Source organism: Mustela erminea, chromosome 3, assembly GCF_009829155.1.
Source record: "Mustela erminea isolate mMusErm1 chromosome 3, mMusErm1.Pri, whole genome shotgun sequence".
Classification (NCBI taxonomy): domain Eukaryota; kingdom Metazoa; phylum Chordata; class Mammalia; order Carnivora; family Mustelidae; genus Mustela; species Mustela erminea.
In genome coordinates this window covers 136,238,221-136,257,514 of record NC_045616.1, presented here as the reverse complement: position 1 = coordinate 136,257,514, position 19,294 = coordinate 136,238,221, and the positions used below count along the sequence as shown (strand labels likewise).

Sequence of the window (19,294 nt, the reverse complement as noted above, 5' to 3'; positions counted from 1 at the left end):
GGAGTGTCAGGGGTAGAAGTGTCTATCTGATGATGCTAGTGGCCACTGCTACTGATCTATACCTAATAGCAGAGACAGGAGGTGACAACATTGGATGACAGGTTCTCAGCAGCTTACACAGGACAGAGAAGACTGGCTTTCAAGTGATTAAAATCTGGTCCTGAAATTTACCAGCTGGATGCCTAAAAACAGTTTAATTTTATAAAGATTCTTGTATGCACAGAATCCAAATTAATGCCGAAAGGTGAAGTTGTGCCTAAGTCAGTCCCTGGACTCATGGAGCTCATGATTTACTAGACCAAAAGATACCTATGTATCTTTTGGCTAGGTGTGCTTTGGTGGCTAGGTGTGCTCATTGCTAACAAAGCACCACTGTTTATAGTCCTTTCAGTGGACAGAGCTAGGAAGTATTTGGTTATAGATATAGATATCAAGATCCCATATTTATTTCCCTACTTATAGATGCTGTAGCTGTCTATTACCTAGTGACAAAAAATAAATTTATAATTTATACTGGTATCTCAATTCAATAATCACAGGGGTTGTTCCAATTGTCTCCACTTCCACATTTGTAATTTTCTTTTCCGAAAGTAAGAAACAACATCAATACATTTACTCATTTGCTTGGTCCTATCATGCATAGAAAGCGAAGTCAAATATACTAACCCACAAAACTGTGAAAAACCTACTCAATAAATAAGCTTTGTTTGCAGTTCTTTTTATCTTTATATTGGATATACATAGCTGATCCTTGAACAAATGGGTTTGAATTGTACAGGTCCACTTATATGTGGATTTTTTTTTCAATAAATATGGTACAGGACTGTAAATATATTTTCACTTATGATTTTCTTAATAACATTTTCTTTTCTCTAGTTTATTTATGGTATATAATACATATAAAATATACATGTAGTATATGTAATACATGTAATAGTAATACATATATATCTAGTATATAATACATATAACATACAAAGTATATGTTACTCAACTCTTTATGTTATTAGTAAGGCTTTTGGTCAACAGTAGGATATTAGTAGGTAAATTGTGGGAGAGTCAAAATATATGCAGATTTTTTACTATGTGAGGGATTAACACTCCTAATCCCATGCTCTTAAAAGGTCAACAGTACTAGCAAAACAAATTCAGCAGCATATAAAGTTGATTACACACCAATACCAAGCAGGATTTATCCTGAAATGCAAAGAGGGTTCAACATATGGAAACTGATCAATGTAATACACCACATTAACAGAATGAAAGAAAAAAACTACATGATCACCTTAATTGATTCAAAAAAAGCATTTGACAAAATTCAACACCCTTCCATGATAAAAAACAATCAACATAATAAAAGCCATTAACTAAAAATCTACAGCATATTCGATGATAAAAGACAAAGCTTTCTCTAAGATCAGGAACAAAGCAAAGATGGTTGTTTTTATCACTTCTCTTCCACATAGCACTAGAAGTTCTAGCCTGAGCAATTAAGCAAGAAAAAGAAATAAAAGGCACCCAAGTTAGAAAGGAAGAAGTAAAATTATCTCTATTCACATGTGACATGATATTACATGTAGAAAATTCTAAAGATTACACACACACACACACACACACACACCTGTTAGAATTAATAAACGAATTCAGCAATATAGCAAGAGTACAAAATAAGCCAAAAAAATCAGTCGCATTTCTATACTGACAGTAAACAATCTGAAAAGAAATCTACATAACAATCCCATTTACAATAGCATTAAAAAAGAATAAAATACTTGGGAATTAACTTGGCCAAGGAGGTGAAAGACTTGTACAATGAAAACTGCATAACATTGCTGAGAGAAATTAAGGAAGATACAAATGGAAACATATCGTATACTGGTGTGGATCCATAGCACTGATCCTGCAGCTCCTTCCCGCTTCTCTGAGCCCTGGGACAGTGCACATGCAGCTCTGTGATAAAGAAGCCAACTTCTCTTATAGGTATCCTGGGGCATTGAGACTCGAGGTATGAGAGACATACCTGGGTTTTAGTCCTCTCACAAGTCCTAGTCATCCTTGCCTGCTCTAGTTTATTTCTGCTTTCATTCTCCTCTACTTTATTTTTCCTCACAGCCAGTCTAGCTGACTTAAATTTCAAGAGTAGAACCTTACATGGGCTGTTGCATCAGCTGCCACAAATATGTTAAGGTCTAGACCCAATGATAATTCTTTTTTTCTACATAATTCATAGTGTTCCTTCTTCTCTGATCAAAGCCTGACCCAATATTCCTTCTCCTATTCTGCTTTATTAACCAAACCTCAATTTTATTTGTAATAAAACTTACAAACAAAAGGAAAGCCTCTACATTTTCCAACCTCTATTGTAGATAGGAGTCATCATGTGACATAGTTCTGATTAATGAAAGTTAAATGGGAGTCACTGAATAGTTACGCTTTCAAGGGGGACATGCTCTATTAGGTTTCTATTTTCTGTTGTAAATAATTACCATAAACTTGGTGGCTTAAAGCAACATGACTTTATTATCTCACACTTTCGTAAGTTAGAAATCTGTTGTTGGTTTTTTGGGCTAAAATCAAGGTGTTGGCCTGGCTGTTCCTTTTGAGGACCCTAAGGATGGATTCATTTCCTTCCCTCTTCAGTTTCTAGAAGAAACTTGGTTCAGAGTTCCTCTTCTGTCTTCAAGGCCAGCTACATAGCATCTCTCGCCATTCTTCCATGGCCACATCTCTCTCTGCCTCTCCTCTCCTTCAACTACAAAGAGCCTTTGTGACTGTATCAGGCTCATCTGATAATGCATGATAATTTCCCTATTTTAAGGTTAGCTGATTAGCAACCTGAATTCTATCTGCAATCTTAATCACTTTTGCCATGTAATGTAACGTATTTACCTGTTCCAGGTATTAAGACATGGACATTTGTGGGGAGCCATTATTCTGCCTGTATTACATAGAATTCTTTTTTCCTCCTTCTTCCTTGCCTAGAGCACATATATCCTGGCTCCAGCTACAGCAAGCATATAGCACCCATGAAGAAATCTTGTGATGGAAGCAACTGGCAAGAGTGACTAGCCAGAGAGGAAAGAGGGGACTGGAGAACTGTTGACATTAGAGAAGTGCCATTCTAATCCCACATTTCCACTCTAGCCATCTTTCATGTGAGAAGGAAATAGACCTATTATATGTTTAAGGCATTATTTTTTGAACTTCTATGACTGATCGTCAATTTAATTTCTAGTGATACATAACATATAGGAAGGTCCATTGCAATTAAATTAAAAGGGGATGGAATTCTTTTCCTGAATCAAAGTAGTCTTAGAAATCACCACATATCCATTGGGGATGGTATGTGCTATGGTGAGTGCTGTGAAGTGTGTAAACCTGGCAATTCACAGATCTGTACCCCCCGGGCTAAAAGTACATTATATGTTTATTTAAAAATTAAATAAATAAAATAAAAAATAGAATTAAAAAAAAAAAAGAAATCACCACATATCTTGCTGCCTGACTCACAAAAACATATTAAGGCTAAACACAACTTTCATGGTCCTGTTTGACTTTCTCATAACCCCATGTTAGAAAGCAGGTGTCATGGAAAGATTTCATGAAAGAAAAAACTGTAGAACAACCTGTGGGCCCTATGTGTAGTCAGCAGAGATGGTGCTCCCTGCAGGAGGGGATATTGTAGCTGCAGTGGAGTTCTGGGAGGGAAGATTATGGGAGGGAGGGTCTGCACATATTTAGGGGGTCGCTTTCTAGAACCAGAACTTTGAGGGAGTACAGAAAAAGAGGAAATTTGGGTTTGTCTTACTCAGTTCTGGCTACTATATCAAAATACCATAAATCTAGTGGCCTATAGACAAGAAATTTGGAATACCTGGGTGGCTCAGCCAGTTAAGCATCTCCCTTTGGCCCAGGTTATGATCGCAGGATCCTGGGACCAAGTCTCACATCGGGCTCCCTGCTCAAGGGGAGTCTGCTTCTCCCTCTCCCTTTATCCCCATCTCATGGTCTATCTCTCTCTCACAAGCATTCCCATTCTCTCAAATAAAGTCTTCAAATTTAAAAAATTTTTTAAAAAACGAAATTTATTTCTTACAGTTCCGGAGGCTGGATAGTCTGAGATCAGTGTGCCAACATGGTTGGCTTTGGGTGCCGACTCTTCCTGGCTTGTAAACAGCTGACTTCTCATTGTATCCTCACATGGTAGAGTGGACTAGAGAACTAGCTAGTTCTCTGGCCTCTTCCTATAAGGGCATTAATATTCATGGGGACTCTATGCTCATTACTTAATTGCCTCTCAAAGGCCTCACCCCCAAATACCATCACACTGGACTATGGTTTTCAATGTATGAGTTTAGGGGAATCATTCTACTGCAGTCCCAGTCTACTGCAGTCCCAGAAGAAGACCCTGAGATAAGGACTTGAGTACAAATAGTTCATTTGGAAAATGCTTAGGAACACTGGTGTGAAAATGGGAAACTGATACAGAGAAGGGAAGTAAGCCAAAAAAGTGTGACTCAATAAGCCAGTTACCATAGTTTAATTCCATAGGGAAACTGCAAAACAGTGCAAAAGACATGACTTAGAATTATCCCACAAGAGAAAAAAGGGAATTGGGCTATTTACATGCTAAATCTCAAGACCACTGGTTGAGGGTTGTTACCAAGGGTGTTAATTAACAGGAACTTCCATACTGTCTTATACGTGGGCAGCACAGCCTCCCACAATTCTGGGGAGAAGATCACACACGCTTAGAGTTGCAGGTACGGACCTCTGGCACTTGTAAGAGCACACTGGAAAGTCCACAGCATGAAGCAGGATTTGATAGCATCTCCTACTGGGATGGAGGCAAGAGTGGGAGAAAGAGACTGAGATAGTGGCTGAATCAGAAGACTGGAATCATCAGAGCAAAGTGCCTAGGAGAGAAGAGTGATAAGCTAGGGACAAGGTTTTAAATCTGAGAAGTCGGTCGAATCACACACAGGCAGAAACACAACATAGCCCCAGCTATTCAGTAAGCCAAAAAGCCAAAGAGCTCTGGCAAGAAAATGTTAATAGAGAAGGAAGCACCCATGGGTGATATATGCAACTAATGAATCATTGAATACTACATCAAAAATATTGGTGTGCTAATGATCACTATAGTGGCTAAATGAACCAAATTTTTAAAAAAGAAGAAGAAGAAGAAGAAGGTTGTGCTAATATAAACAAGAGGAGTTGAGATAAAGGGAGCCAAGGTAGTGGGAGACCAGTATGGTCTATGCAAGTGTGAGGCATACCAAGAAGCAGTGACTTCCCAATACACCCAGACCTAGGATGCATCCGTGTCACATCTGCTTCAGCTTCCTGGCCCTACAAAGGCCCCTGACCATGTCTAGCAGCTTCCCACACAGCCAAATAGTACCCAAAGTGACCACCAGCAGGAACAAGAAGACGTTCAGCAGGTACTGCTCATGCCACAGCTGCTGCAGGCCATGGGGCTTGAGGTGGGCCACACCCCTTGTCATGCTGAACACCATACAGTAATTACTCCAGGCATGGAATGACTCCTCCAAGCAGCAGTTCGTGGCCCTGCTGGGTTTTAGATCCCATTAACAGTCTGAGGAACATCATAAAAATACATTCTAGGAAATGTAGCTATGCAAACACATACTCTTCACAATTTTACATTTCTAGGGGTTCATGAGGCCCAGGAGCATCACTGTGTTGCTTGAGTCAAGAACCCCTGATGTAGAGGACTAGTATTTAGTTATTCTTTACTTGTTCAACAATTACTTATGGAGTGCCTACTGTGTGCAAAGCAGTGAGAGAAGCCAGGATAAATAAGAAAGATATGAACCTACTGTCATGAAGCTTACATTCTAGTTGGAGGAAATAGTCAATAAACTATAAACTAATGAACAGAGTAATTACAAAGTATGACATGTGTTGTGAAGGAAATTATGTGGAATGGCTGGCAATGATCAGAGAAGGCCTCTCTGAAGTGATGACATTGGAGCTAAATGGAAAGAATGTTCCAGAACAGCTAAGGGCAAAGACCTCTAGAGGAAAGAATGACGTGTTTGAAGAAGCAAAAGGACACCCCTGTACCTGTCCAGAACCTTACTTTAAACCTCTCAAGAGAAATACAAACTCTAAAAAGAGAAACTTGTATAAGTTTCTTTTAAAGACACAAAGTTCTTCCTATCATCTGCCTTGAATTTGTCTTACTGAAATATAAGACTCATTCTTTAACTTGATATTCAGTAAAAATAGGTCAGCTGGTATCTTAGTTTAGCTGAGTTTTAGCTTATATGGGGGTGGAGGGGAAAGACCTTCCAGCCAGTTCCTCTAGTGCTACTCCGAGGGCTACATACATATCTTTTGTCTCCCATGACTTGCTTCATCTTTGGAGCTAGGGCTCCTTTTGAGGTGCCCTATCAGAATGGAGATACCCAGGTCTTTGGCTTCTACTTGGAGTAGGTTTCCAGGCTGGTCTGTGAGGAAAGGAATCCCCACCACAGGCACACCATGATGAATAGATTCCATCATGCTATTCTGCCCTCCGTGAGAGACAAATAGGTGAATACTGGGGTGAGCTTGGACAAAGGAGAAAGAAAGAGAGAGAGAGAGAGAGAGAGAGAGAGAGAGAGAGAGAGAGAAAAGAAAAGAAAAGAAAAAAAGAAAGAAAGAAAGAAAGAGAGGGAGGGAGGGAGGGAGGAAGGAAGGAAGGAAGGAAGGAAGGAAGGAAGGAAGAGAAAGGGGATGCTGGAGAAAGGATTTGATGCAATTGGAAAAAGAGTAATGTCAGGAAAACATGCAGGGGATTCTAGAGGTGTTTGGGAACAATTTAAAGAGTCAGTTACTTGGAGGACACTCTGTGAGCACTCTCAGAAACATGGGTCTAACATCTGAACCAAAGAACAGCTAAAGCTAAGAATGCAGAGAGAGCACTAAGTTCAGCATATACCACCATTCACCCATTGATTCCTTCATTGTGTCTCTATGTCGTTTTAAAGCAGGGCTTATGCCTTATACTTTAACACTGCCAGATCCTGTCATACTGTCTCTCCCTTATTTGTAGCAAAATAAAATGTTGATGAGTAGGAGCTTATCCAGCCCAAGGACCTAGAAACCCTTAAAGTAGTTTTGGTAAATGCAATTTGCTGGCTCTACATCTGGCTACTGAAATACATTTGCAGGGACGGAATCAAAAACGTGTATCTCCAATTCACTGAGTGGTTCTGATCCAGTCTGCAGCTACGCACAAGAAGCATCCCCAGAATGCAGCAGGGGCCAGAGAGAGAAACCCTCTTGAAGATGTGGTAGGACAGCTCAGACAGAAAAATGAGGAATTTTAATCACATTAGGAAAACACCATGGCCCCTAGGTCTCTCGCATTCCTCATGAGAAGGAATTGGGCCAGTGCCTGTAGGGGGTCTGTGCGTAACAAGCGGGTGGCTTCAGGCCACTGCACAGCAGCGACATCTTTTCTGTTCTGCATACTTATGTCTCAGAACATTTATAGGCATTTCTTGGAAGGTGTCTGATCCTGATCACCTACCAATTGCAAGAGGCCACAGTAACCCCTCTTGACTATCACTTGTGGCTACAGATAACGGGTCTGGGTTACAAATGAATGAAATGACCCCAAAGTGACGATCTCTTCTGGTGCTTTGACTTCTGCTCACAGATGCTTTCCTTTTCAAGGGTGGTGTAGTGCCCAGGTAGGGGTGACCGCTGCAATCAACACTAAAGAAAAAGTAACTGGAGAGAGAGGGGGGCAGAACGGCTGCTGCCTATAGAAGGAGGAAGTCCTTACCCACAAGGTCACTCTGAGGAAGTCAGTCTACAGTTTTCACACTGGCTGCCAATTTGACACTTCCAAATCACCCCTGGGGAAGGTGCGCAAAGGCAGTATTCACCTTCTCTAGGACTTCCTCCACCTTTTGGTGTGTACCATGGAGCCCAGTGTCACAAGAACAAAACCTATATCTGCAACTTGGCAGTGAAGCTCTCAAATTCTTGAGAGAACAGAAAAAAAGAGTCATACCATTCATGCAGCACATCTCTGAACTCTCTGGGCTTCCCTTGTTTAGGATAAATTGAAACCTTTCTTTTCCCTAGGATAACAAGTGCTGGATGGCCTGGAAGAAAGTGATTTTTTCTGAGCCTTGATTTATCCTTTTTCTCCAGGATCACAGCATTGGTGTTTCCTTTCCCTGCAGGCTTTACAGCTGGATGAACTGTATTTCAATTTCCTCTCTTGTGGGTCAGGAGGGAAGACAGGGACAGTTTTTGATAGTATCCTCCAGAGGACTCAGTGAACACCTTCCCGCATCCGGTACTATGGGCTTTCTCCAGAGAAGACTGGGAGGCAGGCAGGATTCCCAAATGCTCAGGAGCTGGATCTCCTCCACCCTTGCAAGGGAGGCAGCTAGAAGATGGTCAGAGAGATACATGTCTTCAAGTGATACAATATCGTTTCAAATTCTCAGTTTTCTTTTTTTTTTTTAAGATTTTTATTTATTTATTTGACAGAGAGATCACAAGTAGGCAGAGAGGCAGGCAGAGAGAGAGGAGGAAGCAGACTCCCCACTATGCAGAAAGCCTGATGTGGGGCTCGATCCCAGGACCCTGGGATCATGACCTGAGCTGAATGCAGAGGCTTTAACCCACTGAGCCACCCAGGCACCCCTCAAATTCTCAGTTTTCTAAAGGTTTCCAGTGACCTATGTGGGCTTGGCCACCAGGCAACCTAAGTTCATGGGTATTTGTGCCCCTCCCAGCTTCCAGTCTCTCCATGATGTTCTGCGGGTACACTTTTGAGAGGGTCTGTAATCTCTGCTCTCTCCTTTTTCTGTGCTTCCAGAGTCAGCCACTCCTCATGCACTTGAGCTCCTTGCTTTCCCCCATGGTAGTGGTTGCTATAAGATCAGGGAGGACTTAATGAAAAAGATGGTGGTAAATCTCTCAAGAATGCATAGAAAGCTATAAGCCAGACTGAAATGTAGAGCATCAAAAATACAGAAGGAGCTGGATCTTTGCCTCCCAGTTAACACTAGCCAAGAGGCATGTGTCTGGTTTTTCAGTACTTGTTAACTGAGATGTAACGATAATAATAAAAAAGACCCGGGGTGCCCAGGTGGCTTAGTCGTTGGGTATCTGCCTTATGCTCCGGTCATGATCCCAGCATCCTGGGATCAAGCCACACATCAGGCTTCCTGCTCAGCCGGAAGCCTACTTCTCCCTCTCCCACTCCCTCTGTTTGTGTTCCTTCTCTTGATGCCTCTCTCTGTCAAATCAGCAAATAAAATCTTAAAAAAAAAAAAAAAAAAAAGACCCAGTCAGTCATGCCTAACATGTGTCAGACACTGCAATGGAACTCTTAAAAACATATATCCAATCCTGTCAAAAATCCTGAGTGCCAAGTGCTCTTTCATACCCCCAGAAACTGAGGCTGAGACCCAAAACACTTGTTGGAGAGAATATATGAAATAAATGGCAGAACCAGGATTCAATTCAGACTGGGTCTGACCCTAAAGTCCAAGTTTTTTCTATTACACAACATCAAAATGGACTAACGTTTGGAGAGAATGATGATTTCCATATATTGCTCTTAGAATATTCATAGATGGACTCATAATGAAAATATCTTTCCATTTGCTGTCTCACTTTGGGGTTTAGCACAGACTGTGGAGGGAAAGAGTAAAAAATAGAGGTTGCCTCTCAGTTTTATAGACTCAGTCAAATATTGAGTCAGTATAAATACAGTTTGGGTGTGTTGAAAATGCAAATTATGAGGATTCAAACCTAGAGATTCTGATTCAGTAGGTCTAGTGTGGGGCCTGGAATCTGTATTTTCTATAAGTATCTCAGGTAAACCTGACAAAGATGAGCTAAGAACCACACTTTGAGGAAGACTAATTCAGAGCATGGCCGGCATAATCCTGAAGCACCAGGGTAAAAGGGTACAGCTCCCTAGAGCTCTCTATATCTCCCGGGGTTGGACTGGGAAAGGCTCTGACAAGGCAGCATGTATGACTGATAAGATGACTATAGTAGAGAACCAATTGTTTCAGAGCACCCAGTGCCCATGTGTCTCCTTGTTTCTATGAAAAATGAAATATCCAGTTGTCAGATATGCGAAGTGAGCAAATTATTTGGACAAACACAACTTACCAAAACTGGCACTAGAAAAATTAGAAATTTTAAATATCTCTAAATAGCTTTAGATTCAATTTTTTTTTTTTACAAAAATTGATTTCCGAACCAAAAAGCTTTCCGAAAAGAACCTTCTAGAAACATAACCTCATAAAATACAAGAAGAGGGTACAATTCCAATGGAGTTTTATGAGGCCAACCTATCCTTCAAAATATTTTTAAATGGAATCCAGCAATATATAGAAAACGTAGTACATCGTGTCCAATTTTTCTATCTAAAGATGCAAGGTCAATTTAAGTCAAAAATTATCATTATAATTCACCTCAATAGCAGAGTAAAAAGGAAGTTTCATATGATCTCCTCAATAGATGCAGAACAAAACTTTAGCAAGATTCAACACCATTTTATCATAAAACTCTCAATATGGCTAGGTATAGAAAGTAATTTCTTTGGTGTGATAAAATGCATATGTTGAAAATAATACTTTAATGGTAAAATACTGAACTCTTCCCACCTAAGATAGGAACAAAGTAGAGTGGTCTGCTCTCACCACTTTTATTTAACATCATGGTATAAACTCTAGCCAGAACAATAAAACAAGAAAAATAAGTAAAAGAAATAATGATTGGAAAGGCAAAAGAGAGAGTTGTTAGTTGTATGAGACACCATCATCTATATAACCCTGTGTGTCAGGTTCTGCACTCGGTGCAGAATCTGCTTGAGATTCCCTTTCCCTCTCTCTCTCTCTGCCCCTCCCCCTGTTTGTTCTCTTGCTCTCTCTGTCAAATAAATAAATAATAAATTCTTTTTAAAAAAATCCACCTAGATTTAACCTTTGTCTGAGCAATTTCTATCTGTGCACTAACGGCACCATCATGAGAGTGATTCCTTACATCCAAATGGAGCACAAAGGTTTTACTCACCTGAGTATTGGTTCAACAGGTTTGACCATTAAGCTTGCAATATAAACAGTGTAGGGAAGCAGGGACCGGGCAAAATAAAGGCCAAGTCAGAATTAACAAACCATAGTTCTGCTTTCAGTTAAAGATAAAATAGGTCTGGCTAGAGCCTTCTGGGAAACATTCCCTGATAGAGTCATCAAACTGAGCATGAATATACAATTCTCTCAAGGTCAAAATGAAGAACATCAGAGAGTTTTTCTCTTGGCCTCAGAAATCCATGTGATCTGTCAGGGAGAGTAGAATGCTGGAACCTAAGACACAGGCCCAGGCAGACCAAAATTCATAATTTCAAATGTGCTAGCAAGGATGGTCACAAATGGCCTTCCAAGTTTCTTAATAACCAGGAAAGTGCAGCAGTCCGTAGCATAACCAGCCCTAGGTCGAAACTCTCGTTCTTTAGGGAGCCCATCCTGTCTGTCCTTCCTAACACATTACTACACTAAGTTGCATGTAGAGCTTCATGACCTTTAAAAGCTTTGTAAATGAGCTCCTGTGGAAAAGGGAAGGAAGGAAGGAAGGAAGGGAGGGAGGAAGGAGTGAGAGATACTCGATATTCATGGACAGCGTTAATCTTGAAACATATGAAGGAATCTTGGCACCAGAATTGAATACCTTGAAAGCACTTTTGGTAATAACCTGTCCTATTGGTCTCTCCTGAGAACTTTCTGCTCTAGATGCTGGTTTTTTTCTTGATCTTCATATCTACCATGGCATTTTCTTGTTTTTTTCTTTGCTACAATTCTTCCTGATGCTTAGAATGTCCCTGTTTTCCTCCCTCTTCCTTTCTTCCCCTCATAGAAATCCTATCCATCTTTTTTTTTTTTTTTTCAAATTTATTTAACAGACAGAGATCACAAGTAGGCAGAAAGGCAGGCAGAGAGAGAGGAAGGAAAGCAGGCTCCCTGCTGAGCAGAGAGCCCGATGGGGGCTTGATCCCAGGACCACGGGATCATGACCTGAGCTGAAGGCAGAGGCTTTAACCCACTGAGCCACCCAGGTGCCCCAATCCTATCCATCTTTTGATGCTCTTCCTTCCCTGGAAGATGTTACCAGCTATAGCTGGTGCATATGATCTCTCTCCACTGGCTGAATGCTGGAGCTCATCCATGATGCTCTGTATGACCTGCAATTATATGTGAACTTTGATCTCAAATGTACATGTGTGTAGGATTTATTTTCCCAGGGCTGTAAGCGTCTTGATGTCAGTGTCCCATGAACATAAGTGGAAAAACAGCATTTTCATTGGAGAAACCACTGTAGAAGCTGTGTGCCTGTGATGGCTGCTGGCTTGCTTTCAACTACTGGGTCGATGGATGTCTTCACACTCCACTGGCAACAAATCATTCAAAAAGATCACTGTTGCTTGGGCTTCCCATGTAAGGGTCAGTGAATAAGGACTTTGAACTTTTATCTGCCTCTACAGGCCTCTTCTTTGATACAAATTCTGAAATCTTGCTGAATATCAATGTTCCATGTTAGCTTTTACTTGAGCATTTACTGTATTTTATTGAAGATTCATTTACTTTTCTTCTAATAATATTTGAACATTTGCTAAGGTGATTCTGTACTGGTGATTCAGGATCCACAAAGTGAGCTAAAAAATGAGATTCCAACTAGGATACAGGCAGTTGACTTATAAATTGAAGATCAGCCATCAGCTGCTTGATTTCCTTTTGTTAAAGTGAAGACCAAACACTTGAGAACCCATAGCCCTGCCCTATGCCCTCTGGTAAGCGGTGAAGGGAGAGAGAAACATGGCTCCACAGGGAAGGACTCTACCTTGACTGTGTGCTATAATTCCTGGGGAGTTTACATAATTTATATATAATTTACACAAGACTTTCTGAAAGTGGGACCCAAACATAAGTATTTGTTCAAAGTTCCTCAGGTGATTGTAATACGCAGCCAGGGTTGAAAAGTGCCAACCTGAGAGAGAGAGAGAAAGCAAATACGCATTTATCGTAACATAAGGACACAGGGTATACCACTATTCATGTATATTTAAATGGTTCAACTATTTTTTTAAAATATTTAATTAATTTATTTATTTGAGAAAGAGAGAGTGGTGGGAGGGGCAGAGGGGTTGGGAGGGGGTGAGAGAGAGAATTTCAACTGATCTCTGTGCTAAGCACTGAGCCTGACTTGGGGCTCAGTTTCACGACTCTGAGATCACGACCTGAGCTGAAACCAAGAGTCAGAGCTCCTTTTTTAAATTTAATTTTACTTTATTTTGTGTGTGTGTGTTCCAAAATTCATTGTTTATGCACCTCACCCAGTTCTTCATGCAATATGTGCCCTCCTTAATACCCACCACCGGGCTCACCCAACCCCCCACCAAACCCCCTCCAAAACCCTCAGTTTGTTTCTCAGAGTCCAGTCTCTCATGATTTGTCTCCCCCTCTGATTTCCCCCAAGTGAGTCAAGAGTCAGAACCTTAATGAACTGAACCATCCAGGTGACCCTGGTTCAACTATTTTTAAAAATTTGTTCAGGAGAAAGAAGAAGATGTAAAGAACTAATGTTGGGACTAATGTTGTTAAAAGTTCACTTCCAAAGGAGAAAATTCTTTCCCTGAGGATAATTTCTGAAAATTACTGAGGACAAGAAAGAGGAAGTTGTTTTGTCATTTCAGCAGTGCAATGGGCAGGACAGGCTTCTTCCAAAAGGACAAGATTATGAGGAGAAAATCAATGGGATCAAATGGGCAGTTGGTTTAGTAAGTTTGACAGGGTGTTCTGATTAAATCGGAGAGCAGGCAGACAACTACTTTAAGCCAGAGAGGAAGCCAAGGAGGCTTCTTGAATTCAATGATCAGGATAATCTTCCTAATTACATCTGAGGCAATAGCAAAAGTTTCAGTAACTATAAAAAACTAGTCAAGTAAGATGTAACTTATTATTTGACCTAGTCTTTTCATAAATCTTCACCTTTCAGTAATAAATGTTTACCTTCTGTCTTCTATGTGCTATATACACTCTAATAGATTCAGTGGATCCCGTAGTGTGCAAGGAAAACATGACCTTTGCCCTGATGGAGCCTACGGTTTGCCAGGAGAAGCAGATATTGAGCAAATCATTACAAGTAAAAAATTATCAGTGTGTTAAGTGTTTCAAAAGAAAGAACTAGGCATTTGAAAGTGTACAAACTACGTACTTAACTTAGCAATTAGTACCATGATTCTCTCTGTGTGCTACGACCAATTATCCACATACATCAGAGGGGATATATTTTAAAAATTAAGAATTTTTTTAAAAAATATTTAAAGGAGCACTGGCTGACTCAGTTGGTAGAGCATGTGACTCTTGATCTCAGTGCCATGAGTTCAAGCCCCACATTGGGCGTGGAGCTTAGTTAAAAAAATAAAAATAAAAAAATAAGGTAATACATGGAATAGCTTTGAAAAATTCAATTCATCTGGTATAAACTTTTGAAAATTAGCAAATGAAAATATAAATATTAACTTAATATGAGAGAGAAAAGACTTGCAGAAACACATTGCTAGGACTTGGAGGTCACACTCTGAAAGTGTATGTTCCCATCTAGTTGGAAGACGAGAGAACAGAGGGAAGACTTGAAGATTTTTTGTTTGTTTTTCCAATAGCTTTCATTCTCTGCTCTGTCTCTAACCCCTACATTGCCTGGCACATATTAAGTCCTCAGTAGATCTTTCTAATGAAAAAGAGAAAGCACAAAAGTAAGTGCTAAGTCAGCTGTATAGATAAGCTTAAAAGGAAGAAATGAGGTAGATAAAATAGATTTTATGGAGGAGGCAGTATTTAAGAAATGCCTTGAATAGTGAGTCACATCTTTTCTCAGAAATAAGGGAGGAGCAAGGGCACGCTACTTAACTCAGAGCATGATTTTCCTCTCTGTGATTTCATACTTAAGATAAGTACTTTCTCGTCATTTTGAGTTTCAGAGGAGTGGAATTTCCAAGAGTCAGTCTCATGACTTAGAGTCTGCAAGGCTGAAAATGAGCCTTAAATAGCCAGATTCCAGTTCCACTGTGAATGAATCTTCAGGGCCGTCTTGAAGTTCTGCAAAAAGAAATCTTTGTAAGTGACCCCCATCAACAGAAAATTTATGAAAAGAGAAAGGAAGAGAAAGAAGTGAAACTGAGTGACTAACTTTATCCAACAATGAAATGGTGAGCTGTCCATCACTGTCCCTAAGCTGGAGACAATAAAGGCAATCAATTGAGGGGAGTTTCGTAAGGTGAGATTCATCCCAATTTCTAAGAGTAATATCTGCTCATCCAGGTTTGGAAGCTGAACAAGCTAGGAATGTTTGCCAGCATACCATCTCCACAGGACTGTCTGGTGTGATCAGTTCAGAGATGAATGAAATTGTTTGATTCATTCATTCATTCATTCACTTACTCACTCATATTTCTCAAAAAATGATTGCTTTATTTTTGTTTTAAAAAAAACCTACTACATCTCAAGCAAGGCTTCCTTTAAAAGGTAATCAGAATTAATCTTGAATTCCTATTTATAGTCTTCTGGAGGAGACCAACTGAAAATTTGGTATTTTTTTTCTCTTTCTTTTTAAAATCAAAGAGACAGAAGAGAAAAACTAATCAAATATATCACAAACCTAGATTAAAAGAAATGTTAAGGGACCCAATTTTAGTTCTTTCCCTTATTTATAACTCAGAATCTTTTTTCTTTTCTCTCTTTAATAACATCTCTATTGAGTGATAATTCACATATCCTAAATTTATTCTTTAAAAGTGTACAGTTTAGTGGGTTTTAGGATATCTGCAGAGTTGTACAGCCAACATTTCCTCACCCCCAAAAGAAACTTCATATCTATTAATAGTCACTCTCATTGTTCTCTTACTATCACTTAGTTCTTTAGACACAACTGCCTTTAATTCTTTGAATACATTTCTAATCACAGACTTAAAGTAGCTGGATATAAAAATCAATGCCCAGAAGTCAGTTGCATTTCTATATACCAACAATAAGACAGAAGAAAGAGAAATTAAGGAGTTGATCCTATTTACAATTGTACCCCAAACCATAAGATATCTAGGAATAAATCTAACCGAAGAAGCAAAGGATCTGTACTCAGAAAACTAGAGAATACTCATGAAAGAAAGAGGAAGACATGAAGAAATGGAAAAATGTTCATGCTCATAGATTAGAAGAATAAATATTGTGAAAATGTCTATGCTGTGTAGAGCAATCTGCATAGTCAATGCAATCCTTATCAAAATACCATCAACTTTTTCCACAGAACTTGAATAATCCTAAAATTAAATGGAACCAGAAAAGACTCCAAATAGTCAAAGGAATGTTGAAAAAGAAAAGCAAAGCTAGTAGCATCACAATTCCGGACTTCAAGCTCTATTACAAAGCTGTCATCATCAAGACAGTATGGTACTGGCATAAAAACAGACATATAGATCAATGCCAGAATAGAGAACCCAAAAATGGACCTTCAACTCTATGGTCAACTAATCTTTGACATAACAGGAAAGAATATCCAGTGGAAAAAAGGCAGTCTCTTCAACAAATGGTGTTGAAAAATTTGGACAGCCACATGCAGAAGAAAGAAACTGGACATATCTTTACACCACATACAAAAATAGACCCAAAATGGATGAAAGACCTTATTGTGAGACAGGAATCCATCAAAATCCTTGAGATGAACACAGGCAGCAACCTCTTCAACCTCAGCTGCAGCAACTTCTTGCTAGACACGTTTCCAAAGGCAAGGGAAACAAAGGCAAAAATGAACAACTGGGACTTCATCAAGATCAAAAGCTTTTGCATAGCAAAGGAAACAGTTAACAAAACCAAAAGACAACTGACAGAATGCGAGAAGATATTTGCAAATGACAAATAAAGGGCTAGTATCCAAAATCTATAAAGAACTTCTCAAACTCAACACCCAAAGAACAAATAATCCAATCAAGAAATGGGAGAAGACATGAACAGACATTTCTCCAAAGAAGACATACAAACAGCCAACAGATACATGAAAAAGTGCTCAAAATCACTCAGCATCAGGGAAACATAAATCAAAACTGCAATGAGTTACCACCTCATACCAGTCAGAATGGCTAAAATTAACAAGTCAGGAAATGACAGATGTTGGCGAGGATGCAGAGAAATGGGAACCCTCCTACACTGTTGGCAGGAATGCAAACTGGTGCAGCCACTTTGGAAAACAGTATAGAGATTCCTCAAAACTTGAAAATAGAGCTACCCTAAGACCCAGAAATTGCACTGCTGGGTATTTACCCCAAAGATACCAATGTAGTGATTTGAAAGGTCACGTGCACCCCAATGTTTATAGCAGCAATGTCCATAGTAGCCAAACTATGGAAAGAGCCCAGATGTCCATAGATGAATTGATAAAGATGTGTTACACACACACACACATACATACATATATATACATAAAGAAGATTCACAACACACACACACACAGAGGATGGCTTGTTACACAGCCATCAAAAAACAAACAAACAAAAAAAGAAATCTTGCCACTTGCAACAATGTGGATAGAACTAGAGGGTAATATGCTAAGCGAAATATATCAATCAGAGAAAGACAATTATCATATGACCTGATATATGGAATTTAAGACACATACAGAGGATCATAGGGAAAGAAAGGGAAAAAATAAAATAAGACAAAACCAGAGAGGGAGACAAACCATAAGAGACTCTTAATCTCAGGAAACAAACAGGGTTGCTGGAGGGGAAGAGGGTGGGAGGATGGGTAGACTGGGTGATGGACATTGGTGAGGGTATTTGTTGTGGTGAGAGTGTGTTCAGACTGGTGAATCACAGACCTGTACCCCTGAAACAAGTAATACCTGATATGTTAATAATAATAAAAAAAATAACAACAACAAAGTCTTTGTCTAGTAGAGCCACTATCTGGGCTTCCTCAAAGATCATCTTTGTTGCATAGCTGCAATTAACTCATTTTCATTTAGTTTTTCATGTATATATCCATCATGTTGGATAAATAAATCTATTGTTTATTGAATTGTTTATGGTTGAGGCTATTATGAATAATGTGGCTATGAGCATTCTTATATGTATTCTTGTCCACATAAACACATTCTTGTGATATATTCATTGCTAAGCCCAAAGTCTATTTTTCTACGTTATCTTCTAGAAGTTTTATAGTTTGGTGCTATAGTTTAAGGCTTATGATTCATTTGGAGTTAACTTTTGTGAAAGGTGCAGTGAGCAGTGTCTAGATTTTTTTTTTTCTTTTGGCATGTGGCTGTTCAGTTGTTCAGTTGATTTGTTGAAAAGACTATCCTTTCTCCATTGAGTTGCCTTTGTTCCTTTGTCAAAGATCAATTGACTATATGTGGGTCTATTTCTGGACTTTCTGTTCTGTTTCACTGCTCTGTCTACTCTTTTGTCAATCTCACAATGTTTTGATTACTGTAGTTGTATAGTGAGTTTTGAAGTATAAATTCTCTTTGTTCTTCTCCCTCAATATTGTGTTAACTCTTCCAGGTCTTTGGCTTTGCCATATAAACTTTGGAATATTTGTCAATATCCACAAAATAACTTATTGGAATTTTGATTGGGATTGCATTGACTCTATAGATCAAGTTGCAAACAACTGACATCTTGACAGTGTCAGGACCTTCTGTGAACATGGAATCTCTAGATTTATTTAGTTCTCTAATTTCTTCCATAAGTTTTGTGCTTCTCATACACATTTTATACATATATACGTATATATAGATAGATATATTTATTTTATATATATTGTTGCATTTATACCTAAGTATTTCACTGTTGGAGCTACTAATGTAAATGGCATTGTGTTTTTAATTTCAAATTTCACTTGTCCATTTGTTATATACGAAAGTGATAGACACTTGTATATTAATCTTGTACCCTGCAACCTTAGTATACTTGCATACTCCTTGAGTTTTTTTGGTCAGTTCTTTCAGGTTTTCTACATAGACCATCGTGTCATCTGCTAACAAAGAGTTTTAATTCATCCTTTTAAATCTGCATCTATTTCTTTTTCTTGTCTTAAATTGCATTAGCTAGGACTAATATAAATGGTAGTGTGTTTTGTGTGTGTGTGTGTGTGTGTGTGTGTGTGTGTGTGTGTGTGTGTTTTTAATTTCAAACTTCCATGGTTGCTTTTGGTATAAAGGAAAGCAACTCTATCTTCTTAGCCTGGCTAGGATTTAA

At 39.1% G+C, this 19,294-nt stretch overlaps 1 pseudogene; it reads right to left on the bottom strand.

Moving 5' to 3' along the window:
* Positions 1–10,992: 10,992 nt before the first annotated feature.
* Positions 10,993–19,062, bottom strand: LOC116587255 (annotated as a pseudogene).
* Between the last annotated feature and the right edge of the window lie 232 nt (positions 19,063–19,294).